Source organism: Bolinopsis microptera, chromosome 13 (assembly GCF_026151205.1).
Source record: "Bolinopsis microptera isolate Bmic1 chromosome 13, MBARI_Bmic_1.0, whole genome shotgun sequence".
Taxonomy (NCBI): domain Eukaryota; kingdom Metazoa; phylum Ctenophora; class Tentaculata; order Lobata; family Bolinopsidae; genus Bolinopsis; species Bolinopsis microptera.
This window is the reverse complement of record NC_087084.1, coordinates 12798447-12826271: the sequence shown is the minus strand read 5'-3', so window position 1 is coordinate 12826271 and position 27825 is coordinate 12798447. Positions and strand designations below refer to the sequence as shown.

At 44.1% G+C, this 27825-nt stretch overlaps 1 protein-coding gene and 5 pseudogenes across 1 annotated transcript in view; all 6 read right to left on the bottom strand.

The window, feature by feature from the left end:
- LOC134824674 (Bardet-Biedl syndrome 7 protein homolog) overlaps positions 1-3312 on the bottom strand; it is a 638888-nt gene extending 635576 nt beyond the window's left edge. The window contains exon 1 of the mRNA XM_063836641.1: positions 3270-3312. The gene's annotated coding sequence lies outside the window, so the exon portion shown is untranslated. The remainder of the gene's footprint in view (positions 1-3269) is intronic.
- A 6650-nt stretch (positions 3313-9962) lies between these two features.
- LOC134825612 (5S ribosomal RNA) lies at positions 9963-10079 on the bottom strand (annotated as a pseudogene).
- Positions 10080-12619: 2540 nt separating this feature from the next.
- LOC134825610 (5S ribosomal RNA) lies at positions 12620-12739 on the bottom strand (annotated as a pseudogene).
- Positions 12740-15249: 2510 nt separating this feature from the next.
- Positions 15250-15370, bottom strand: LOC134825614 (5S ribosomal RNA; annotated as a pseudogene).
- Positions 15371-17861: 2491 nt separating this feature from the next.
- Positions 17862-17980, bottom strand: LOC134825615 (5S ribosomal RNA; annotated as a pseudogene).
- A 9496-nt stretch (positions 17981-27476) lies between these two features.
- On the bottom strand, positions 27477-27598 carry LOC134825605 (5S ribosomal RNA; annotated as a pseudogene).
- Between the last annotated feature and the right edge of the window lie 227 nt (positions 27599-27825).

The following is a 27825-nucleotide window of genomic DNA, read 5'->3' as shown; positions in this document are numbered from 1 at the left end:
TAGATGCAGCTCGATGCAGCCACACACTACATCAACAGTGCTCTTGACACTGTTTCCGACCCATTCTCAGTTGAGGGCCGGCAATCAGAATGAAAAGGGGGGCCATTTTAGGGGTCACGTTACCCAAAAAAGGGTCACCCTCTCACAAAATGAGGAAATTAACAAATCATTTGCAAAAGGATAACGGCACCGGGAATTCCAGGCGGTCACCCTCCAAGTACTAACCCGGCCTGCAGTTGCTTAACCTTTTCCCAGATCGAATCGAGATGGGGTGTAATTCAACCGATAGGCCGTATCCGAAATTTTTGAAAATTACGGCCATACATATAATAATAATTCCGCAGTTTCCAGCAAAATATTAGTTTTATGGCTGGCGATTAGCACTTTGATTGTTAACCAACATTGCTGGCTACTTTTGGTTGTGATCAAACACAACCATGCTAAGAGGACATGACTCGGAGCTGGCTGTCGGATACAAATACCGGAAAAGGGGCCCCCCACCTTGTTATCTTTAATATTGCATCGTTTATTAGAGCCCTCCTACTGTGGAAGGCTAACCAAAAGATGTGAAGTTCTGGTCTCCGGAGAGAACCATTACACATTGGAACTTAATGCTTACCTCAAATTATTTGTTAATATAAGTCGTGTTTGAAAGTATTAAAACTGCCCATTGAGTGTCCGCAGGCCTGAGACCTTATATGTCCAACCTAGCTCTTTCCTTGCTCGGATACGTAAGAATATTTTCCCCATTTCCTTGCTACCCTCCAGAGCGGCAAGTACTAGTACACGGTTGAGGTCACAAGATAGCAAGATTTAAACGCCAAAGTGGTCCACCGACCATCTCATGTTGCCCAAAATGGATTTCACCATTAGCCACCATAAAGGGATGTAATTGGACGTGTTGGAGATGCAGCTCGATGCTGCAAACACACTACATACACAGTGCTCTTGACACTGTTCCGACCTCATCTCAGGTTTAGGCCGGCCAATCCATGAAAATGGGGGGGCCAATTTAGGGGTCAACGTACCCAAAAAAGGTCCACCCTCTCCAAAAAAAAGAGGAAATTAACAATCATTTGCAAAAGGGATACGGCACCGGGAATACCATCGGCGGTCACCCATCCAATACAAACCCGGCCTGCAGTCTTAACATCCCAGATCGAACGGATGGGGTAGTATTCAACCGAGTATGGCCGTGATCCGAATTAAGAATTACGGCCCCTACATTTAATAATTAATTCCTCAGTTCCTGCAAATATTATTTTATGGCTGGCTGAGTAGCACTTTGATTTGTAACAACATTGCTGGCTTACTTTTAGTTGTGATCACAAAACCAATGCTAAAGGACATTGACTCAGAGCTGTGCTGTCGGGATACAAAACCGGAGCTCTGTTTATCTTTAAGAATGCTTCGATTATTAGAGCCCTCCTTGTGAGAGGCTTACCAATAAATGTGAAGTCAGGTCTCCTGGATGAGAACCTGTTACACATTTGGAACTTGAAATCTTACCTCAAATTATATTTATATAGTAGTGTTTAAAGTATTAAAACTGCCCATTGAGTGGGCCAGGCCTACTTATATGTCAACCTAGCCTCTTTCCGTTGCTTCGGATCTGTAGAATCTTTCCTTGCTATCCCTCCAGAGTCGCAAGTAATGAGACACGTGAGGGTCACAAAGAAAGCATGAATTAACGCCCAAAGAGGACACGCTGCCATCTCATGTTGCCCAAATGGCTTTCCCCATTAGCCACCTAAAAGGGCTGTAATTGGACGTGTAGGAGATGCAGCTCGAAGCTGCACACAACTACATCCCAGTGAGCTCTTGACACTGGTCCGGACCTCATCTCAGTTTGGCCGGCCATTCAGAAGAAATGGTGGGCCATTTTTAGGGGTTCACGTTTACCCAAAAAAAGGGTCACCCTCGCCAACAATGGGAAATTAACAATCATTTGCAAAAGGTACGGCAACCGGGAATTCCCCAGGCGGTCACCCATCCAAGTACTAACCCGGCCTGCAGTTGCTTACCTTCCCAGATCGAACGGATGGGGTGTATATCAACCGAGTATGGCGTACCGAAAGTTAAGAAATTTACGTACGGCACTACATTTAATAATAAATTCCTCATTCCTGCAAATATAGTTTATGGCTGGCGATTTGGGGGCACTTTGATTGTAACAACATTGCTGGCTACTTTGTTGGTGATCACAAAACCATGCTAAGAGGACATGACTCGGAGCTGGCTGTACGGGATACAATACCGGGAGCTCTGTTTAATCTTATATTATTGCATCGTTTATTAGAGCCCTCCTTGGGAAGGCTTACCAAAAGATGTGAAGTCTGGTCCCGGAGATAACCAGTTACACATTGGAACTAACCTTACCTCAAATTTATTTTTCTATAGTAAGTGTTGAAATTATAAAACTGCCAACATTGAGTGGTCCCAGGCCTACATTTTTTTATTTTATATATTCAACCTAGCTCTTTCCTTGCTCGATCAAGTAAGAATATTTCCTTGCTACCCTCCAGAGCGGGAGCGGGGCCAGTAATGAGACACGTGAGGTACAAGATAGCATGATTTTAACCCGCCAAATGGTCACCTGAACCATTCTCATGTGCCCAATAAATGGCTTTTCACAATAGCCACCTAAAAGGATGTAATTGGACGTGTTTGGAGATGCAGCTCGATGCTGACAACACTACATCACAGTGCACTTGACACTGATCCGACACCTCTCTCCTCAGGTTTGGCCGGCCAATCAGATGAATGGGGGGCCATTTAGGGTCACGTTACCCAAACAACGGGTCACCCTCTCAAAAATAGGGAATACAAATCTTTGACAAAGATACGGCCCCAGGGAATTCCCAGCGGTCACCCCCATCCAATACTAACCCGGCCTGCAGGTTGGCTTTAACTTCTCCCAGATCGAACGAGAATGGGGTGATATTCAACCGAGTATGGCGAATCCGAAAGTTAATGAAATTACGGCCACAAACATTTAATAATTAATTCCTCAGTTTCCTGCAAATATTAGTTTTATGGCTTGGGATTAGCACTTTGATTGTAACAACTTTGCTGGCTAATTATTGGATGTGATCACAAAACCATGCTAAGAGGGACATGGAACTCGGAGCGGGCTGTCGATACAATACCGGAGCTTCTGTTTATCTTTATTATGCATCGTTTATTAGAGCCCTCCTTGTGAAGGCATACCAAAAGATGTGAAGCCTGGGCTCCCGGAGAGACCAGTTAACACATGCACTTAATCTTACCTCAAAATATTTGTTATATAAGTAGTGTTGAAAAGTATAAAAAACTGCCCATAATGAGTGTCCCAGGCCTACTTATAGTTCAACCTAGCTCTTACCTTGCTCGGATCCAGTAGAAATATTTCTTGCTACCCACCAGAGCCGGCAAGTAATGATACACGTGAGGTCACAAGTATTAGCATGCTTTAACGCCAAAGTGGTCCACCTGACCATCTCATGTCGCCCCCATAATGGCTTTCCCATTACCACCTTAAAAAGGGACATAGTAAATTGGACGTGTTGGAGATGCAGCTCGATGCTGCACACAACTACATTACAGTGCGCTTCTTGACACTGTTCCGAAACCTCTTCTCAGGAATGGGCCGGCCATTCAGATGAAAGATGAGGGGGCAATTAGGGTCACGTTACCCCAAATAAGTTGTGAGGCGCCGGGGGCGCAGCGTGGGACGGCCGGGGAGCCGGGGGCGCAGGGTCAGGAAAGTCAAACAATCCAAGTGCATAAAGACTTACGGCCCACCCGGAAATTCCACAGGCGGTCAACCATCCCAAGAGACCTAACCGGCCTGCTGTTGCATAACTTCCAAGATCGAACGAGATGGGGTATATTCAACCGAGTAATGGTCGTTTCCGAAGTTATGAAATTAACGGCCCACTACATATTATAAAATTAATTTCCTCAGTTCCTGCAAACATATTAGTTTTAATGGCTGGCGTTAGCACTTTGATTGTAACAAAATTGCTGGCTTACTTTTTGGTTTTGACCAAACCTGCTAAGTAGACATGAACTCGGAGCTGCTGTCCGGGAATTACAACACGGAGTCTGTTTTTATAATCTTAATTATTGCAGATCGTTTATAGAGCCCTCCATGTGGAAGTGCTTACCCCAAAAGATTTGAAGTCGGGTCTCCGAGAAGGAACCAGTTACACAGTGGAACTTATCTTACCCTACAAATTATATGTTTATATAGTAGTGTTTGAAGTATAAAACTGCCCATATGAGTTGGTCCCAGCCTACATATATGTCAACCTAGCTCTTCCTTCTCGATCTGAGAATATTTCCTTGCTACCCTCCAAGCTGTCAAGTAATGAGAACACGTCGGTCACAAAGATAGCATGATTAACGCCAAAGTGGTCACCTGACCATCTCAATGTTGCCCATAATGGCTTCCCATTAGCCACCTTAAAAGGGAATGTAATTGGGAACGTGTATGGAGAGCAGCTCGGACTCACACACATACATCACAAGCTCTTGACACTGTTCCGACCTCTTCTCAGTTTTGCCGGCAATTCAGATGACTTGGGGGGGCCATTTTGGGGTCAACGTTACCCACAAAAAGGTCACCCTCTCAAAAAATGAGGAAATTAACAAATCATTTGCAAAAAGGATACGCGGCACCCGGGAATTCCCAGGGCGGTCCCACCCCATCCACTACTAACATTTCTAACCCGGCCTGCAGTTGCCTTAACTTCCCAGATCGAACGAGGATGGGGGAGGTATTCAACCGAGTATGGCCGTATCCGAAAGCTATGAAATTATCGGCCACTACATTTAATAATTTAATTCCTCATTGTTCCTGCAAATATTAGTTTTAATGGCCTGGCGGATTACACTTTGATTGGTAAACAACATTGCAGTGGCTACATTTTTGGTTGTGATCCAACAAAACCATGCTAAAGGACCATGACTCGGACTGGCTGTCGGGATACATACCGGAGAGCTCTTTTATTCTTTATTATTGCATCGTTTATTAGAGCCCCGCCTTGTGGAAGGCTTACAACAAAGATGGGTGACTTTCTTGTCTCCGAGAGAACCAGTTACACATTGGAACTTAATCTTACCTCAATTATTTGTATATAATAAGTAAGTGTTTGAAAGTAATAAAACTGCCCAATTGAAGTGTCCGAGGCCTACTTATATGTCAACCTAGCTCTTTCCAGCTCGATCTGTAAATATTTCCCCTTGCTAGCCCTCCAGAGCGGCAAGTAATGACCCCGGGAGGTCACAAGAAAGCATGATTTAACGCCAAAGTGGTCACCTGACATCTGATTTTGCCCAAATGGCTTTCCCATTAGCCCACCTTAAAAGTGATGTAATTGGAAACGTGTTGGAGATGCACGCTCGATCTGCACACACTACCTCACAGCTCTTGACCGTTACCGACCTCTTCTCAGGATTGGGGCCCGCCATATCAGATGAAATGGGGGGGGGTGCCAATTTTAGGTGGTCCCAGTTACCCAAAAAAAGGGTCTCCCCTCAAAAAAAGATGAGGAAATTAACAATCATTTGCAAAGGATACGCACCGGGAATTTCCCAGCGGTCACCCATCCATACAAACCCGGCCTGCAGTTGCTTAATCCCAGATACGAAAACGAGATGGGTGTAGTTCAACCGAGTAGGGCCGATCCGAAAGTTATGAGAATACGGCCACTACATTTAATAATTAATTCCACAGTTCCTGCAAATTAATAGTTTTATGGCAGGCGATTAAGCACTTTGATTGTAACAACATTGCTGGCTACTTTTTGGTTGTGATACACAAAACCATGCTAAGAGGACATGACTCGGAGCTGGCTGTCGGGATACAAATACCGGGAGCTCTGGTTTATCTTATATTATAGCAACGTAAATTTAAGCCCCATTGGTGGAAGGCTTAACCATAAGATGTAAGTCCTGGTCTCCGGGAGAACCAGTTTACACATTGGAACTTAATCTTACCTCAAATTATTTGTTATATAGTTATGTTGAAAAAGTATATAAAACTGGCCCATTGATGTTCCCAGGCCAACTTATATGTCTACCTAGCTCTACTGCTCGGATCGTAGAATATTTCCTGCTACCCTCCCACAGAGCGCAAGTAATGAGACCGTGAGGTCACAAGATAGCATGATTTAACGCCAAGTGTCACCTGACCATCACATGTTTGCCCAGTAATGGGGCTTTCCCATTAGCCACCTTACAAGGTGATGTAATGACGTGGTTTGGAGATGCCAGCACGATGCTGCACACACTACACCACAGTGCTCTTGACACCGTCCGACCTCTTACTCAGAGGTTTGAGCCGGACATTCAATGAAATGGGGTGGGGTCCAATTAGGGCACGTTACCCAAAAAAGGGTCACCCTCTCAAAAAATGAGAAATTTAAACAAAATCATTTTGCAAAAGGAGTACGGCAGACCGGAATTCCAGGCGGTGCACCCCTCCAAGTACTAACCCTGCCCTGCAGTTGCTTACCTTCCCCAGAGTCGAACGAGATGGGTGTGTATTCAACCGAGTATGGCCGATCCGAAAGTTAGAAATTACGAGCCACTACAATTAAAATAATTACTTTCCTCAGTTCCCCTGCAAATAATAGTTTTATGGCTGTCGATTAAGCACTTTGATTGTTACAACAACATTGCTGGCTACTTTATGGTTGTGATCACAAAACCAAAGCTAAGAGACATGACCGGAGCTGGCTTGTCGGGATACAAAACCGGGATCGGTTTATCCTTTGATTATTGCAATCGTTTATTATGAGCCCTTCCATGTGGAAGGCTTACCAAAAAGATGTTGAAGTCTTGGTCGCCGGAGAGAACCATTTACACATTGGAACTAATCTTTAAACCTCAAATATTTGTTATATATAGGTGTTGAAAGAATTAAAACTGCCCATTGAGTGTCCCAGGCCTACTTATAAGTTCAACCTAGCTCTTTCCTTCTCGATCTGTAGATATTTCCTTGCTACCCACCAGAGCGTCGAAGTAATGGCGACACGTGAGGTCACAAGATAGCATGATTTAACGGCCAAAGTGGTCACCTGACCAACTCATGTGCCCATAATGGCTATTCCAATAGCCACCTTAAAAGGGATGGTAATTGGACGTGTTGGAGATGCCTCTCGATGCTGCACACACTACATCCACAGTGCTGCTTAGACACTGTTTCCGGACCATCTTCTCAGGTTTGGCCGGCCATTCAATGAAACTGGGGGGACTTTTAAGGGTTCACGTTACCCAAAAAAGGGTCACCCTCATCCAAAAAATGAGGGAAATTAACAAATCATTTGCAAAAGGATACGCACCGAATTCCCTAGCGGTCACCCATCCAAGTACTAACCCGCCTGCAGTGTGCTTAACTTCCAAACGAACGATGATGGGGGTATTCACCGAGTAAGGCCGATCCGAAAGTTATGAAATACGGCCACACATTTAATAATTAAGTTCCTCCTTCCTGCAAATATTAGTTTTAACGGCTTGCGATTAGCAAACTTGAATGTAACAACATATGGGCTGGCATACTTTATGGTTGGTGCCACAAAGCCATGCTAAGGAAGACATGACTCGAGCTGGCTGTCGGGATGACAATACCAGGAGCTTCTGTTTAGTCGTTATATTGCATCTTTATTAGAGCCCTCCTTGTGAAGGCTTACCAAAAGATGTCAGTCTGGTCACCGAGAGAACCAGTTTTACACACATTGAACTAAATCCTTACCACAAATTAAATGATATATCTTCGTGTTGAAGTATATACAAACTGCCCATAGAGGTAGGTCCCATTGCCTACTTATATGTCACCCTCAGCTCTTTCCTTGCTCGATCTGTAGCATATTTCCTTGCAACCCACCAGAGCTGCAAGTAAATGAGAACACGTGAGGTCACAAAATAGCATGAATAAAACGCCAAAGGTGGTCACCTGACCATCATCATAGTTGCCATAATGCCTTCCCATAAGCCACCTTTAAAAGGGATGTCATTGGACGTGTTGGGGAAGCAGCTCGAGTGCTGCCCACACAACCAACACAGTGCTCTTGACACGTTCCGACCTCTTCACAGGTTTGGCCGGCCATTCAGATGAAACAGGGGGGGGCCATTTTAGGGGTCACGTTACGCCAAAAAAGGGTGACCCCTCCAAAAATAGGAAAAAACAACTCAAGTTAGTTCAAAAGATACGGACCCCCATGCGGGGAATTCCCAGCGGTCACCCATTCCAATGTACTAACCCGTCCTGCAGTTGCTTAACTCCCAGATTCTAAACGAGATGGGTGTATTCAACGATATGGCCGTAACCGAAAGGTATATTGAAATTACGGGCCACTAACAATTAATAATTACTTCCTCAGTTCCTGCAAATATTAGTTTTAAGGCTGCGATTAGCACATGCATTTGAAACAACAAGCTGGCTACTTTTTGGTTGTGATCACAAAACCAAGCAAGAGGACATAGACACGGAGCTGCTGTCGGTGATACAATACCGGGAGCTCTGTTTATCTTATTAATCCATCGTTTATTAGAGCCCTCCCTTGTGGAATGGCTTACCACAAGATAGTGAACTGGTCTCCGGGAGAAGAACCAGTATACACAATTGAACATAATCTTACTCAAATATTTGTTATATCGTAGTGTTGAAAGTATGAAAACTGCCCATTGAGTTGTCCCTAGGCCTACTTATAAGCACCTAGCTCTTTCCTGCACGGATCTGTAGAATATATTCCCTTGCTACCGCTCCAGAAGCGGCAAGAAATGCGACACGTGAGGTCACAAGATAGCAATGATTATAACGCCAAAGTGTTTCATCCTGACCACTCATGTGCCCATAATGGCTTTCCCATTAGCCTCCTTAAAAGGGATGTAATTTGTATGAGTTTGGAGATGCAGCTCGATGCGAGCACACAACAACATCACAGTGCACTTAGTACACGATCCGACCTCTTCTCAGGTTTGGCCGCCATATCAGATGAAATGGGTGGGCCAATGTTAGGGTCACGTTACCAAAATGGTCACCCTCTCAAAAATGTAGGAAATTAACAAAAGACATTTGCAAAAAGTGAAGACGAGGGCACCGGGAATCCCAGGCGTCACCCATAAAAGTACAAACCCCGGCCTGCAGTTGCTTTAACTACCCAGATCGAACGAATGGCGGGTGTGATGACCACCTAGTATGTCCGTATCCGAAAGTTTATGAAAATACGGCCACTACATTAAATAATTAATTCCTCAGTTCCTGGCAAATATTAGTTTGTTTAAGGCAGTGCATTTAGCACTTGAATGTAACAACATTGCTGGCTACTTTTTAGAGGTATTGTGATCACAAGAACCATGCTACGAGACATGACTCGGAGCGGCTGTCGGGATACAAACCCGGAGTCTCAGTTTACTTAATTATTGCATCGTTTTAATTAGATGCCCACCTTGTGGAAGAGCTACCAAAAGATGTTGCAGTCTGGTCGCCGGAGAGAACCAGTTACACCATTGGCCTTAATCATACCTCAAATTATTTGTGTTATATAGTAGTGTTGAAAGTATTAAACTGCCCATTGATTGTGTCGCCAGGCCTACTTATATTCAACCTAGCTCTTTCCTGCACTGATCTGTCTAAAAAATATCCTAGCTACCCTCCAGAGAGCGGCAAGTAATGAGACACGTGAGTTCACAAGATAGCATATTTCACGCCAAAGTGGTCCCCGACCATCTCATTTTGCCCATAATGGCTTCCCTTAGCCAACCTAAAAAGGTGATGTAAGTAGGACGTGTTGGAGATGCAGCTCGATCTGCACACAGCTAACATCACAGTGGCTACTTGACACAGTTCCGACCTCATCTCAGGTTTGGCCGTCCATTCAGATGAAATGGGTGGGCCATTTTAAGGGGTCACGATTTACCCAAAAAGGGTCCCCCTCTCAACAAAAATGAAGGAATAAACAAATCAGTTTTGCAAAAGGATACGGCACCGGAATTCCCAGGCGGTCACCCATCCAAGTACACCCGTCCGCAGTTGCTTAACTTTCCAGATCATAACGAGATGGGGTGTATTCAACCGAGTATGGCCCGTATCCCGAAAGTTATGAAATTACGGCCACTACAGTGAATAATGTTAATTCCTCAGTTTTCCTGCAAGATAATAGTTTTTATAGGCTGGCGATTAGCACTTTGATTGATAACAACAGTGCTGGCTACATTTAGGTATGTGATCACAAAACCATGCTACGGATGAGCATGACCACCGAAGCTGGCCTGATCGGGATACAATACCGGGAGCTCTGTTTATATCTTTATTAATGCAACGTTTATTAAGAGCCCTCCTTGAGGAAGGCTAACCAAAAGAAGTGAAGTTCTGGTCTCCGGAGGAACCAAGATTTTACACATGGAACTAATCTTACCTCAATTATTTTGTTAATAGTAGAGTTGGAAAGAATTAAAAACAGCCCCCATTGATGTATGGTCCCAGGCCTACTTATGATGTCAACCAAGCTCCTTTCCTTGGTCGATCTGTAGAATATTTACCTTGCACCATCCGGAGCGGCAAGTAAATGAGACACGTGAGGGTCCACAAATAGCATGATTTAACGCAAAGTGGTCACCCGACCATCTCATGTTGCCCATAATGGCTTTCCCTATAAGCCACCCTTAAAAGGGGATGTAATTAGGACGTGTTGGAGATTGCAGCTCGATGCCTGCACACACTACATCACAGTGCCTTGACACTGTACCGACCTCTTCTCAGTATTGGCCGGACCATCAGATGAAATGGGGGGGCCATTTTAGGGGTCACGTTACCAAAAAAGGGACACCCTCTCAAAAAAAAGGAAATTTAAACAAATCAATTTGCAAAAGAATACGGCACCGGAATACCCAGGCGGTCACCCATCCAGTCCTAACACCCGGCCTGAGCAGTTGCTTAGCTTCCGCAGGATCGAACGAGATGGGGGGGTATTCAACCGAGTAGGCCCGTATCCGAAAGTTAGAAATTACGGCCACTACAAATTATAATAAAATTATTCCTCAGTTTCCTGCAAATATTAGTTATATTGCTGGCGATTAGCAACATGGACTGAAACAACAATGCTGGCTACATTTTTTGGTTGTGAACACAAAACCATGGCTAAGAGACATGACTCGAGCTGGCTTGTCGGGATCCAAAACCGGGAGCTCTGTTTATCTTTATTATTAATCGTTTATAAGAGCCCTCCATGTGGAAGGCATACCAAAAGGGAAGTAATCTGGTCTCCGAGAGAAACCCGTATACACATTGGATACTTAATCTTACCTCAAATTATTTGTCAAAGATTAGTGTTGGAAAGTATTAAAACTGCCTCCTTGAGTGTCCCAGGCCTACTTAGATGTCAACCTAGCTCTTATCCATGCTCGGATCCTGTAGAATATTTCCCGTGCTACCCTCCAGAGCGGCAAGTAATAACCACGTGAGGTCCACAAGATAGCAGATTAAAACGCCAAAGTGGTCCACCTGACCATCATTAACATGTATTGCCCATAATGGGCTTTTCCCCTTAGCCACCTTAAAAAGGATGTAATTGGACTTGTAGAGATGCAGCTTCGATGCTGCCCACACTACGATCACAGTTCTCTTGCACCGTTCCGACCTTCATCTCAGGTTTGGCCGGCCATTCAGATAAATGGGGGGGGCCATTAAGGGGTCCACGTTATACTCCAAAAAAGTGTCACCCTCATCAAAAAATGAGGAAACATTAACAAAATCAATTTGCAAAGGATACGGCAACCGGGAATTCCCAGGAGCTGTCACCCATCCAAGTACTAACCGTGCGGCCTGCAGTTGCTAACTCCCAGAGTTCGAACGAGATGGGGTGTAATTCAAGCCGAGTATGGCCGTATCACGACAGTATATAGAAATTACGGCCCACTACATATAATAATTAATTCCTCCATCCTGCAAATATTAGTTTTATGGCTGCGATTACCTTTGATTGTAACCACATTGCTGGCTACTTTATTGGTAGTGATCACAAAACCATGCTAAGGGAGACATGACTCGGAAGCTCTGGCTGTCGGAATAACAAAACCGGGGCCTCTGTATCTTTATTATTCATCGTTTTATTAGAGCCTCCTGTGAAGGCTTACAAAAGAATGTGAAGTCTGGTCTCCGGAGAGAACCAGATACACATTGAACTTAAATCTACCTCAAATTCATTGTACAATAGTATTGTTGAAGTATAACAACTGCCCATTGAAGTGGTCGCCAGGCCTACTTATATGTCAACCTAGCTCTTTCCTTGCTCGGATCTGTATAATATTATCCTTGCAACCCACCAGACGGCAAGTAATATACACGTGAGGTCACAAATAGCCTGATTTAACGCAAAGTGGTCACCAGAGACCATCTCAAGTTGCCCAATAAAGGCTTTCCCATTAGCACCTTAAAAGGGATGAATGGACGTGTTTGGAGAAGCAGCTCGATGCTAGCACACACTACATCACAAGTGTCTCTGACACTGTATCCGACCTCTCTCCAGGTTTGGCCGCCATTCCGATGAAAATGGGGGGCCATATTTAGGGGTCACGTTACCAAAAAAGGGTCACCGCTCTCAAAAAATAGCAAATTAACAAATCATTTGGCAAAAGGATACGGCACCGGGAATTCCCGGCCGGTCACCCTTTCCAAGTACTAACCCGGCCTGCAGTTGCTTAACTTCCCAGATCGTAACGAGATGGGTGTATTCAACCGAGTAAGGCCGTATCCGAAAGTTATGAATTACGGCCACTACATTTAATAAATTAATTACCTGTTCCTGCAAATATTAGTATTATGAGCTGGCGATTAGCACTATGATTGTAAACAACATTGCTGGCTACTTTTTGGTTGTGAACACAAAACCAATGCTAAGAGGACATGACTCGTAGCTGGCTGCGGTGATACAATACCGGGACTCTGTTATCTTTTATTATTCTGTATAGTAAGAGCCCCCCTCCTTGTGGAAGGCAACAAAAGATTGAAGTCTGGTCTCCGGGAGAACGCAGATACACATTGGACCTTAATCATACCTCAATTATTTGTTAAAAAGTAGTGTTATGAAAGTAAACAACTGCCCAATTGAGTGGTCCCAGGCCTACATATCTGTCAACCTAGGCTCTTTCCCTTGCTCGAATCAGTAGAATATTCCCTGCTACCCTCCAGTGCGGCAATGTAAAGAGACACCGTGAGGTCACAAAGTAAAGCAATGTATTTACGCCAAAGTGTCACCTGACCATCCTCATGTTGCCCCATAAATGGCTTACCCATTAGCCACCTTAAAAGGGATGTAAATTGACGTGTAGGAGATGCCAGCACGCTGCTGCACACACACATACACAGTGCTCTTGACACTGTTACCGACCTCTTCCTCCAGGTTTGGCCGGCCATTCCAGATGAAATGGGGGGGCCAATTTTAGGTCACGTTACCCTAAAAAGGGTCACCCTCTCAAAAAATGGAGGAAATTAACAAATCATTTGCAAAAGGATACGGCAACCGGGATTCCCAGGCCGGTCACCGCAACCAGTACTAACCCGCCTGCAGTTGCTTAAACCTTCCCAGATCGAACGAGATGGGGCGAATTCAACTAGTAGTGGCCGAAATCCGAAAGTTAATGAAAATACGCCACTACATTAATAATTAATTCCACAGTTCCCTGCAAATATTAGTTTTAAATGGAAGGCGATTAGCACTTTGATTGTACCAACATTGCTGGCGTACTTTTTTGGTTGTGATCACAAAACCATGGCAAATAGACATGACTCGGAGCCTGGCGGTCGGGATACATACCGGCGCTCTGTTTTTATCCTTAATTATTGCATCGTTTATTAGAGCCCTCCTTGTGGAAGGCTTCCAACATAAGTGAAGTCTGGTCTCCGGGAGAGAACCAGTAACACATTTGAACTTAATCTTACCCAAATTTATTGTTATATAGTATGTTTGAAAGTAATAAAACTGCCCCATGAATGGTCCGCAGGCCTACTTATAGTCACCTAGCTCTTTTCCTTGCTATCGGATCATAGAAAGATTTCCTGCAACCACTCCAGAGCGAAGTAATGGACACGTTAGAGATCACAAGTAGCAGGAATTATCGCCAAAGTGTCACGAATCCTGACCATCTTCATTTGCCCATAATGGCTTTCCCATTAGCCACCTTACAAGGAATGTAATTGACGTGTTGGAGATGCAGCTCGATGCTGCAACACACAAACACACAGTGCTCTTGACACTGATTCCGGGACACTTCTCAGGTTTGGCCTGCCATTCAATGAAATGGGGGGGCATTTAGGGTCACGTACCCCAAAAAAGGGTCACCCTCACAAAAAGAGAATTAACAAATCATTTGCAAAAGATACGGCAACCGGAAATCCCAGTCGGTCACCCATCCAAGTACTGAACCCGGCCTGCAGTTGCATAACTCACCCAGATCGAACGAGATGGGGTGTATTCAACCGAAGTATGCCGATCCGAAAGTTATGAAATTACGCCACTTATCAATTTAAAAATTAATTCCTCAGTTCCTGCAACAAGTTTTATGGCTGGCGCATAGCACTTTATTGTAACAAACATTGCGGCTACTTTTAGTATGTTAACACAAAACCATGCTAAGAGGAACATGAATCTCGGAGCTGGCTGTCGGGATCAATACCGGGAGGCTCTGTTTATCTTATTATTGCATCGTTTTAATATAGAGCCCTCCTTGTGGAAGGCTTACCAAAAGATGTGAAGTCTGGTTCTCCGGTAGAGAACCCGTTACACTTGGAACTTAATCTTAACCTCAAATTAATTTGTTAATTAGTAAGTGTAGAAAGTATTAAAACTGCCCATTGATGGTCCCAGCCTACTTATAATATGTCCCCAACCTAGGCACTTTCCTTGAGCTCGATCTGTAAATATTTCCTTGCTACCACTCCAGAGCGTGGCAAGTAATGAGACACGTGAGGTCCAAGATAGCATGAATTTAACGCCAAAGTGGTCACCTGTACCATCTCAATGGTTGCCATAATGGCTTCCCATTACCAACCTTAAAAGGGATGTAAATTGGACGTTTTGGAGATGCAGCACGATGCTGCACACACTACATAACAGGTGCCTCTTTGACACTGTAACCGACCTCTTCACAGGTATAATGGGCCGGCCATTCAGAAGATGAAATGGGGGGGGCCATTTTAAGGGGTCACGGTACCCAAAAAAGGTCACCCTCTCAAACAATGAGGAAATTAACACATCATTGCCAAAAGGAGAACGGCACCAGGGAATTCCCAAGGCGGTCACCCATCCAAGTACTAACTCCGGCGCAGTTTGCTTAACTTCCCAGATCGAACGAGATGGGGTGTATTCAACCGAGTACGGCCGTAACCGAAAGTTTGAAATTACGCCACTACATATAAATACTTAATTCCTCAGTTTCCGCAAATATAGTTTAATGGCTGCGAATAGCCACTTAGATTGTAACAACATGCTGGCTACTTTTTGGTTGTGATCACCAAAAACCCGGCTAAGAGGACATGACTTCGGAGCTGGTGTCTGGATACAATACACGGGACTCTGTTTATCTTATATTGCATCGTTTATTAGAGCCCTCCCTGTGGAAGGCTTACCAAAAGTGTGAAGTCTGGTCTCCGGAGAGAACCAGTTACACATTGGAACTTAATCTTCCCCCTCAATTTATTTGTTATAATAGTGTTGAAAGTATTCAAACTGCCATGAGTGGTCCAGGCCTCATAATATATGTCAACCTAGCTCTTTCCTTGCTCGGATCAGTAGAATATATCCTATGGCTACCCTCCAGAGCGGCAAGTAATGAGACACGAGAGGTCACAAGATAGCAGATTTAACGCCAAAGTGGTCACCTGACCATCTCAGTTGCCCATAATGGCTTTCCCATTAGCCACCTAAAAGGGATGTAATTGGGGACGTTTGGAGATGAGCAGCCGTGGCTGCACACACTACATCACATTCCTCTCTTGACACTGTTCCGATCCTTCTCTCAAGGTTGGCCTGCCATTCAGATGAAAATGGGGGGCCATTTTAGGGTCACGGTTACCCAAAAAAGGGTCACCCTCTCAAAAAAATGAGGAAATTAACAAATCATTTGCAAAAGGATACGGCACCGGAATTCCCAAGGCGGTCAACTCCATCCAAGTACAACCCGGCCTGCAGTTGCTTAACATCCGCCAATCGTAACGAGATGGGGTGTATTCAACCGAGTATATTGTGCCGTATCCGAAAGTTATGAAATTACGGCCACTACAATTTAATAATTATTCCACATTTCCTGCAAATATACGTTTTATGGCTGGCGATTATCACTTCTTGATTATCAACAACATTGCTGGCTACTTTTTGGTTGTGATCACAAAACCATGCTAAGGAGGACATGACTCGGAGCTGGCTTGTCGGGATACAAGGACCGGAGTCTCTGTTTATCTTTATTATTGCATCGTTTATTAGAGCCCTCCTGTGGAAGCTTTACAAAAAGATGAGAAGTTCTTTGGTCTCCGAGAGAACCAGTGGTACACATTGGAACTTAATCATACCTCAAAAATTATTGTGTTAAAGTAGTGGTTGAAAGTATTAAAAGACTGCCCATTGAGTGGGTCCCGAGGCCCTACTTATATGTCACCCTAAGCTCATACCTTGCTCGATTCTGAAGAATAATTCCTTGCTACCCTCCAAGCGGCAAGTAATGAGCACGTGAGTCACAAGATAGCATGATTTACGCCAAAGTGGTCACCTGACCATCTTCATGTTGCCCATAATGGCTTTCCATTAGCCACCTTAAAAGGGAATGTAATTGGACGGGTTGAGATGCAGCTCGATTGCTGCACAACACTACATCACAGTGCTCTTTTGACACTGTTCCGAAACCTCTTCTCAGGTTGGGCCGGCCATTCAGATAATGAAATGGGGGGGCCAATTTAGGGGTCACGTTACCACAAAAAAGGGTCACCCTCTCAAAAAAGAGGAAATTAACAAATCATAGCAAAGGAAACGGCACCGGGAAATCCCAGCGGTCACCCATCCAAAGTACTAAACCCGGCCTGCATTTTGCATAACTTCCCAATCGAACGAGATGGGGTGTATTCAACCGAGTATGGCCGTAATCGACAGTTATGAACTTACGGCCACTACATTAATAAGTTAATTCCACATGTTGCCTGCTAATATTAGTTTTAAAGGCTGGCGATTAGCTCTTGATTGTAACAACATTGCTGGCTACTTTTTGAGTTTGTGATCACAAAACCAAGCTAAGAGGACATGACTCGGAGCTGGCTGTCGGGATACAATACCGGGAGCTCTGTTTATCTTTATATTGCACTCGTTTATTAGGCACCTCCTTGTGGAAGGCTTACCAGAAGATGTGAAGTCTGGTCTCCGAGAGAACCAGTTACACATTGGAACTTAATCTTACCCTCAAATTATTTGTTAAATAGTAGTGTTTGAAAGTATTAAAACTGCCCAATGAGTGGTCCCAGGCTACTATATGTCAACCTAGCTCTTTCCATGCTCGGAACTGTAGAAATTCCTTGCTACCCTCCAGAGCGGCAGTAATGAGACACGTAGTCACAAATAGCATGATTTCACGCCAAAGTGGTGACCACCTGACCATCACATGTTGCCCATAATGGCTTTTCCCATTGCACCTTAAAAGGGTATGGTAAATGGACGTGTTGGAGATGCAGCTCAATGCTGCACACACTACATCAAAGTGCAACTGGCCACTGTTCCCGACCTCTTACTCAGGTTTGGCCGTCCATTCAAATGAAATGGGGGGAGCCATTTTAGGTTCCCAGTTAACCCAAAAGGGTCACCCTCTCAAAAATGAGGAATTTAACAATCATTTGCAAAAGGATACGGCACCGGGAATTCCCAGGCGGTCACCCATACCAAGTACTAACCCGGCTGCAGTGCTTAACTTCCCAGATCGAACGAGATGGGGTGTAGACAACCCGAGTATGGCCGAATCCGAAAGTTAAGAAATTACGGCCACTACATTTAATAATAATTCCTCAGTTCCTGCAAATATAAGTTTTATGGCTGTCGATTAGCACTTGATTGAAAACAACATGCTGCTACTTTTTAGGTTGTGTATCACATAACCATGGCTAAGAGGACAAGACTCGGAGAAGCTGTGGGATACAAAACCGGGAGCCTCTGTTTATCTTTATTATTGCATCGTTTAATTAGGCCCTCCTGTGGAAGGCTTACCAATAGATGTGGAAGTCTGGTCACCGAGAGAACCATTTACAACATTGGAACTTAATACTTACGTTCAAATTATATGTTATAAGTATGTTGAAAAGTATTAAAACTGCCATGTGAGTGGTCCCAGGCCTACTTATATGTCAACCAAGCTCTTTTCCATGCTCGGATCTGTAGAATATTACTTGCTACCCTCCGAGCGTCAAGTAATGAGACACGTGAGGTCACAAGATAAGCATGATTTAAAAACGCCAAAGAGTGTCACCTGACCATCTCAATGTTGCCCTTGAATGGCCTCCATAGGCCACCTTAAAAGGGATGTAATTGACCGTGTTGGAGATGCAGCTCGATGCCTGCACACACCAACATCACAGTGCTCTTGACACTGTTCCGACCTCTTCTCAGGTTTGGCCGCATTCAGATGAAATGGGGGGGGCCATTTATAAGGGGGACCCACGTTACCGCAAAAAGAGGGTCACCCTCTCCAAAAATGAGGAAATTAACAAATCATGTTGCAAAAGGATACGGCACGGAATTCCAGGCCGGTATCCCCATCAAAGTCTAACCCGGCCTGCAGTTGCTACCTTCCCAGATCGAACGAGATGGGGTGTATTCAACCGAGTATGGCCGTATCCGAAAGTATGAAATTACGCCACCTACCTTTAATAATAAATTCCTCAGTTCCCTGCAAATATTAGTGTTTATGGCTGGCGATTAGCACTTTGGATAGTAACAACAAGCTGGCTAATTTTGGTTGTGATCACTAAACCATGCTAAGAGGACATGACTCGGAGCTGGCTGTCGGGATACAATACCGGAGCACATGTTTATTCTTTATTATTGCATCGTTTATTAGAGCCCTCCTTGAGAAGGCTTACCAAAAGAAGGAAGTCTGGTCTCCGAGAGAACCAGTTACACATTGGAACTTAATCTTACCTCAAATTAATTGTATATATATGTTGAAAGTATTAAAACCTGCCCATTGAGTTGCCCAAGACCCGAGGCTACTTATATATGTCAACCTAGCTCTTTACCTTGCTCGGATACTGTAGAATATTTCTTGCTAACCCTCCAGAAGCGCAAGTAATGAGACACGTGAGGTCACAAGATAGCATGAATTAACGCCCAAGTGGTCACCTACCATCTCATGTTGCCCATAAAGGCTTTCCCATTTAGCCACTATCAAAGGGATGTCTATGGCCGTGTTGGAGATGCAGCTCGATGCTGCACACACTACATCACATTGCACACGAACACTGTTCCGAAACCTCTTCTCGAGTTTGCCGGCCATTCAATGAAAAGGGGGGCCATTTTAGGGGTCACGTTACCCAACAAAAAGAGGTCACCCTCTCAAAAAATGAGGAAATTAACAAATCAATTGCAAAAGGATACGGCACCGGGAAATCCCCAGGCGTCACCCATCCAAGTACTAACCCGCCTCATTGCACAAACTTCCCAAGATCGAACGAGATGGGGTTATTCCACCGAGTATGGCCGAATCCGAAAGTTTAAGAATTACGGCCACTACAATTAAAAAAATAAATTCCTCAGTTCCTGCAAATATTAGATTTTATATGGCTTTGCGATTAGCACTTTGAATTGTATACATCATTGCTGGCCTACTTTTTGGTTGTGAATCACAAAACCATGCTAAGAGGACCCATGACTCGGAGCTGGCAGTCGGGATACCAATACCGGAGCTCTGTTTATCATCTATTATTGCATCGTTTAATAAGCCCTCCTTGTGGGTAGGCATACCAAAAGATGTGAAGTCTGGACTCCGAGAGAACCAGTTACACCCAATGGAACTTAATCTACCTCAAATTATTTGTTATATATAGTGTTGAAAGAAATAAAACTGCCCATTGAGTGTCCCAGCCTACTTATATGTCAACCTAGCTCTTTCCTTGCTCGGCGATCGTAGAATGATATTTCCTTGCTACCCTCCAGAGCGGCAATTAATGAGACAACGGGAGGTCACAAGATAGCATGATTAACGCCCAAGTGGTCACGCTGACCATCTCATGTTGCCCATAAATGGCTTTCCCATTAGCCACCATAAAAGGGAAGTAATTGAGCGTAGTTGGAGATGGCAGCTCGAAGCTGCACACACTACATCACAGTGCTCTTGACTCTGTTCTACCTCTTCACAGTTGGCCGGCCAATCAGATTAAATGGGGGGGCCATTTTAGGGTCACGTTACCCAAAAAAGGTCACCCATCTTCAAAAAATGAGGAAATTAACAAATCAATGCAAAAGGATACGGCACTCGGGAATTCCCCAGGCGGTTCACCCATCCAGTACTACCCGGGGCCTGCAGATGCTATAACTTCCCAGATCGAACGAGATGGGGTTGTATCAACCGAGTAATGGCCGTAACCGAAAGTTTAAATGAAAATACGCCACAACATTAATAATTAATTCCTCGTTCCTGCAAATATTAGTTTTATGGTTGGGCGATTAGCACTTTGATTGTAACAACATGCTGGCTACTTTTTAGTGTTGTGATCACAAACATTCATTAGAAGGCATGACTCGGAGTCTGGCGTCGGGATACGAAACCGGGAGCTCTGTTTACTTTATTTATTGCATCGTTATTTAGAGCCCTCTTGTGGAAGGCTTATACCAAAAGATGTGAAGTCTTGGTCTCCGGAGAGAACCATTACACATTGGAACTTTATCTACCTCAAATTATTTGTTAAAAAGTATGTTGAAAGTATTCAAACTGCCCATTGAGTGGACCCAGCCTACTTCTATGTCAACCTAGCTCTTCCATTGCTCCGGACTGTAGGAATATTTTCCTTGCAACCCTCCAGAGCGCAAGTAAATGAGACACGTGAGGTCACAAGATAGATGATTTAAACGCAAAGTGGTCACCTGACAACTTCATGTTGCCCATAATGGCTTTCCCATTAGCCACCTTAAAAGGGATGTAATTGTACGTGTTGGAGATGCAGCTCGAAGCTGCACCTCACATCACAGTGCTCTTGACAATGTTTTCCTAACCTCTTCTCAGTTTTTGGACCGGCCATTCCGGATGAAATGGGGGGGCCATTTTAGGGGTCACGTTACCCAAAAAAGGGTCACCCTCTCAAAAATGAGGAAAATTAACAAATCATTTGCTAAAGGATACGGCACCTGAGGGAATTCCCAGGCGGTCTCCCATACCAATTACAACCCGGCCTGCCAGTTGCTTAACTTCCAGATCGAACGAGATGGGGTTTCAACCGAGTATGGCCGTCTCCGAAAGATATGAAATAACGGCCACTACATTTAAAAATTAATATCACTCCAGTTACCTGCAAATATTAAGTTTTATGTCGGGCGATATAGCACTTTGATTGTAACAACATTGCTGGCAACTTATTGGTTGTATGGATATCAACAAAAACCGATGCTAAGAGGACATGATCGGAGCTGGCTGTCGGGATACAATACCGGAGCTCTGTTTATCTTTTAATATCGCATCGTTTATTAAGCCCTCCTTGTGGAAGGCTTACCAAAAATGTGAAAGTCAGGTCCTCCGAGAGAACCATTATTACACATTGGAACGTTATCTTACCTCAAATTATTTATGTTATATAGTAGTGTTGAAAGTATTAAAACTTGCCATTGAGTGGTACCAGCCTACTTATATGTCACCTAGCTCATTCCCTTCTTCGATCTGTAGAAATTTCTTGCTACCCTCCATAGCGGCAAGTAAAGAGAGACACGTGAGGTCACAAGATAGCATATTAAACGCCCAAAGTGGTCACCTGACCCATCTCATGTGCCCATAATGGCTTTCCCATTAAGCCACCTTAAAAGGGATGTAATTGGACGTGTATGGAGATGCAGCTCGATGTGCCAGCGACACTAAATCCCAGTGCACTTAGACACTGTTTCCGAACCTCTCTCAGGTTAGGCCGGGCCATTCAGAAGACAATTGGGGGGCCATTTTAGGGTCACGTTACCCAAAAAAGGTCACCCTCTCAAAAAATGAGGAAATTAACAAATCATATATGCAAAAGGTGTGGATACGGCACCGGGAATTCCCAGGCGGTCACCCTTCCAAGTACTAACCCGGCTGCAGTTGCTTAACTTCCAGATCGAACGCGATGGGGTGTATCAACCGAGTAGGCCGTATGCCGAAAGTAATGAAATTACGGCCCTACAATTAATAATTAATATCCTCAGTACCTGCAAATATTAGTTTTATGGCTGGCGATTAGCACTTTGATTGTAACAACCATTAGCTGGCTTACTTTTTAGTTGTGATCACAAAACCATGCTAAAGACATGACTCCGGAGCGGGCAGTCGGGATACAATACCGGAAGCTTTCTGTTATCTTTATTATGCATCGATTTATAAATCCCACCTTGTGGAAGGCTTACCAAAGATGAGAAGTCTGGTCACCGGAGATGACATTACACATGGAACTTAATCTTACTGCAATTTATTTGTTATATAGTAGTGATGAAAGTAACAACTGCCCATTGAGTGGATCCCAGGCCTACTTATATGGTCAACCTTAGCTCTTTCCCTTGCTCGGATCTGTAGAATATTCCTTGCTACCCTCCAGAGCGGCGAAGATAAATGAGACACGTGAGGTCACAAGGATAGCATGATTTAACGCCAAAGTGGTCACCAACCCATCTCATGTTGCCCAAAATGGCTTTCCCATTAGCCCCTTAAAAAAAGGATGTAATTGACGTTGTTGGGATGCAGCTCGATGCTGCACTACACAACATCACAGTGCTCTTGACACTGTTCCGACCCTACTTCACAGGTTAGGCCGGCCATTCAATGAAAATGGGGGGGGCCATTTTAGGTCACGTTTCCCAAAAAAAGGTCACCCACTCAAAAAAATGAGGAAATTAAACAAACATTTGCAAAAGGATACGGCACCGGGAATCCCAGGCGGTCACCCATCCAAGATACGAATCCCGGCCTGCAGTGCTTAACTTCCCAAGATCGAACGAATGGGGTTAATTCAACCGAGTATGGCCTGTAACCGAAAGTTTATGTAAAGTAACGGCCACTACATTTAATAATTAAATTCCTCAGTTACCTGCAAAATATAAGTTTTTATGGCTATGGCGATTAGCACTTTGAATGTAACAACATGCTGGCAACTTTTTGGTTGTGATCACAAAACCCATAGTGCTAAGGAGGACATGACCCGGAGCTTGCTGTCGGGATACATTACCGGGAGCTCTGTATATCTATTATTGCATCGTTAATTAGAGCCCTCCTTGTGGAAGGCGGACCAAAAGAATGAAGACAGGTCTCCGGAGAGAACCATTACACAGTTGGAAACTTAATCTTTAACCTCAAAATATTTGTTATATAGTAGTGTTGAAATGTATTAAAACTGCCCATGAGTGGTCCCAGGCCTACTTAAATGACCACCCTAGCTCTTTCCTGCTCGATCTTGTAGAATATTTCCTTGCAACCCTCCCATAGCGTCAAGTAATAAGTACACTTGAGGTCACAAAAACATGATTATAACCGCCAAAAGTGTGACCACCTACCATCTCATGTTGCCATAATGGCTTTCCTCATTAGCCACCTTAAAAGGATTTACTTGGACGTGTTTGGAGAAGCCGCTCGATGCTGCACACACTACATCACAGTGCTCTTGACACTGTTCACGACCTCTTCTCAGTTTTTTGTCCGGCCATTCAGAATGAAATGGGGGGGCCATTTTAGGGGTCACGATACCAAAAAAGTGTCACCCTCCGTCATAAAATGAGAAATTAACAAATCATTTAGCATAAAGGATACGGCACCGGGATATTCCGAGGCCGGTCACCCAATCCAAGTACTAACCCGGCCTGCAGCTTGCTTAACTTCCCAGATCGAACGAGATGGGGGTATTCAACCTATAAGCCGTATCCGAAAGTTATGAAATTACGGACCCCCTACATGTAAAAATTAATTCCTCATTCCTGCCAATATTAGTTTTTAAGCTGGCGATTAGCACTTTGGATTGTAACAACATTGCTGGCTACTTTTTGGGTGAGTGATCACAAAAACCATGCTAAGAGTACATTACTCGGAGCAGGCTGTCGGATACAATACCGGAAGCTCTGTTTATCTTTATTATTGCATCGTTTATTAGGAGCCCATCCTTGTGGAAGGCTTACCAAAGAGATGGTGAAGTCTGGTCTCCGGAGAGAACCAGTTACACCATTGGAACTTAATCTACCTATCAAATTATTTGTTATATAGTAAGGTTGAAAGATATAAAACTGCCCATGAGTGGTCCCAGGCCTCTGTATAAGTCAAACTATCTCTTCCTTCTCGGATCGTGTAGAATATTTCCTTGCTAACCCTCCAAGCGCAAGTAATGAGACACTGTGAGTGACCAAGATGCATGATTAAACAGCCAAAGTTGTCGCCTGACCATCCCATGTTGCCATAATGGCTTTCCCATTAAGCCACCTTAAAAGGGATGTAATTGGACGTGTTGGAGATGGCAGCTCGATGCAGCACACAACTACATCACAGTGCTCTTGACACTGTTCCGACCTCTCTCAGGTTTTGGCCGCCATTCAGATGAAAATGGGGGGGGCTCTTTTTAGGGGTCACGTTACCCAAAAAAGGTCACCCACTCAAAAATGAAGGAAATTAACAAATCAATTGCAAAAGGATACGGCACCGGGAAATCCCAATGCGGTCAACCCATCCAATACTAACCCGGCCTGCGAGTTGCTTAACTACCCAGATCGAACGAGATGGTGTATTCAACCGAGATTGCCGTATCCGAAAGTTATAAATTACTGCCACTACAATTAAAAATTAATTCCTCAGTTTCCTGCAAATGATTAGAGTTTTTTATGCTTGGCGATTAGCACTTTGAATGTAACAACATTGGACTGGCTACATATTTGGTTGTGATCACAAAACCATGCTAAGAGACATGACTCTGATCTGGCTGTCGGGATACCATACCGGGATCTCTGTTATCTTTATTATTGATCGTTAATTAGAGCCTCCTTTGTGGAAGGCTACCAAAAGATAGGTTAAGTCTGTCTCCGAGAAAACCATTACACATTGGAAACTAAATCTTACCTCAAATTATTATGTTATATAGAATGTAGATAGTATTAAAACGCCCATTTGAGTGGTCCCAGGCCTACTTATATGTTTCAACCTAGCTCTTCCTTGCTCTGGATCTTAGAATATTTCCTTGCTACCCTCACAAGCGGCAAGTACATGAGACACGTGAGGTCACAAAAGCATGATTTTAACGCCAAAGTGGTCACCCTGACATCTCATGTTGCCCAAAATGGCTTACCCCATTAGCCACCTTAAAAGGGATGTACTTGGACCGTGTTGGAGATGCAGCCGATGAGCTGCACACACTACTCACAGTGCTCTTGACACAGTTTCCGACCTCTTCTCAAGGTTTGGGCCGCCATTCAGATGAAATGGGGGGGCCATTTTAGGGTCACGTTACCCAAAAAGGTCACCCTCATCGAAAAAAATGAGGAAATAACAATCAATTGCAAAAGGATACGGCACCGGGAATTCCAGCGAGTCACCCTCCAAGTCCTAACCCGGCCTGCAGTTGCTTAACTTCCAGATCGAACGAGATGGGGGTGTATCAACCGAGTATGGCCCGTATCCTAAAAGTTATGAAATTACGGCCACTACATTAATAATTAATTTCCTCAGTTCCTGCAAATATTAGTTTAATGGCTGGCGATTAGCACTTTGATTGTAACAACATTGCTGGCTTTACTTTTTGTTTGGAACACAGAAACCATTTTAAGCCCACCCCTAAGAGGACTGACTCACGGAGCTGGCTGGTCGGGATAACAATACCGGAGCCACTGTTATCTTTATTATTGCATCGTTTATTAGAGCCCTTCCCTTGTGGAAGGCTTCCCAAAAGATGTGAAGTCCTGGTCTCCGAGAGAAACCAGCTAACACATTGGAACTTAATCTTACCTGTCAAATTATTTGTTATATATAGTGTTGAAAGTATTAAAACTGCCCAATGAGTGTCCCAAGCCTACTTATAGTCACCTAGCTCATTTCCCTTTCCTTGCTCGATCATGGTAGAATATTTCCTGCAACCGCCCAGAGTCGGCAAGTAATGAGACACGTGAGGTCACAAGTAGCATGATTTAAACGCAAAAGTGGTCACCTGACATCTCAGTTGCCCTAATGCTTTCCCATTAGCCAACCTAAAAGGGATAGTAATGGTACTGTTTGGCGATGCAGCTCGATGCTGCACACACTACATCACAGTGCTCTGACACTGTTCCGACCTCTTCCTCAGGTTGGCCGGCCAATCAGATGAAATGGGGGGAGCCAATTTTAGGGCATCGTTACCCCAAAAAGGAGGTCACCCTCTCAAAAAATGAGGAAATTAACAAATCATTTGCTAAAGAAAACGCACCGGTAATTCCCAGCGGTCACCCATCCAAGTAATAACCCGGCCTGCATGCTTAACTTCCCAGATCGAACGAGATGGATGTATTCAACCGAGTATGGCCATTATCCGAAAGTTATGAAATTACGGCCACTACATTTAATCAATAAATTCCTCAGTTCCTGCAATATGAGTTTTATGGCTGGCGATTAATGCCCATTTGATGTAACAAAAAACTTTGCAAGCTACTTTTTGGTAGTGATCACAAAACCATGCTAAGAGGACAAGACTCGGAGCTGGCTGTCCGTGCTCCAATAACCGGTAGCTCTGTTTATCTTTATTATTGCATCGTTTATTAGAGCCCTCCTTGTGAAGGCTGTACCAAAAGATGTGAAGTCCGGTCTCCGAGAGAACCAGTTACACATTGAACTTTAATCTTAACTCAAATTATGTGTTTAGATAGTAAGGGTTGAAAGTATTAAAACTGCCCATTGAGTGGTCCCAGCCTACTTATAAGTCAACCTAGCTCTATCCTATGCTCGGATCTGTAGAATATTTCCATGTCTACCCTCCAAGCGGCAAGTAATGAGACACTGAAGTCACAGAGATAGTCATGAATTTAACGCCAAAGTGGTCACCTGACCCTCTCCATGTTGCCATAATGGCATTCATTAGCCACCTTCAAAGGGATGTAATTTAGGACGTGTTTGGAGATGCTGCTCGATTGCTGCACACACCTACATCACATGCTCATTGACACTGTTCCGACCTCTTCTCGAGGATTGGCCGGCGCAATTTCAGATGAAATGGGGGGGGGGGCATTATAGGGGTCACGTTACCCAAAAAAGGTCCACCCTCTCAAAAAAAATTGAGGAAATTACAAATCATTTGCAAAAGGATACGGCACCGGGAAATTCCCAGGCGGTCACCCATCCAAGTACTAACCCGGCCTGCAGTTGCTTAACTTCCCCGATCAGAACGAGATGGGGTGTATATCAACCGAGTATGGCCGTATCCGTAAAGTTAAGAAATTAACGGCGCTACTACATTTAATAATTAATTCCTCAGTATCCTGCAAATATTAGTTTTATGGCTGCGATTAGCACTTTGATTGTAACACATTGCTGGCTACTTTTTGGTGTGACAGAAAACCAAGCTAAGAGGACATGACTCGGAGCTGGCTTCGGATACAAACCGGAGCTCTGTTTATCTTTATTATAGGCATCGTTTATTTTGAGCCCTTC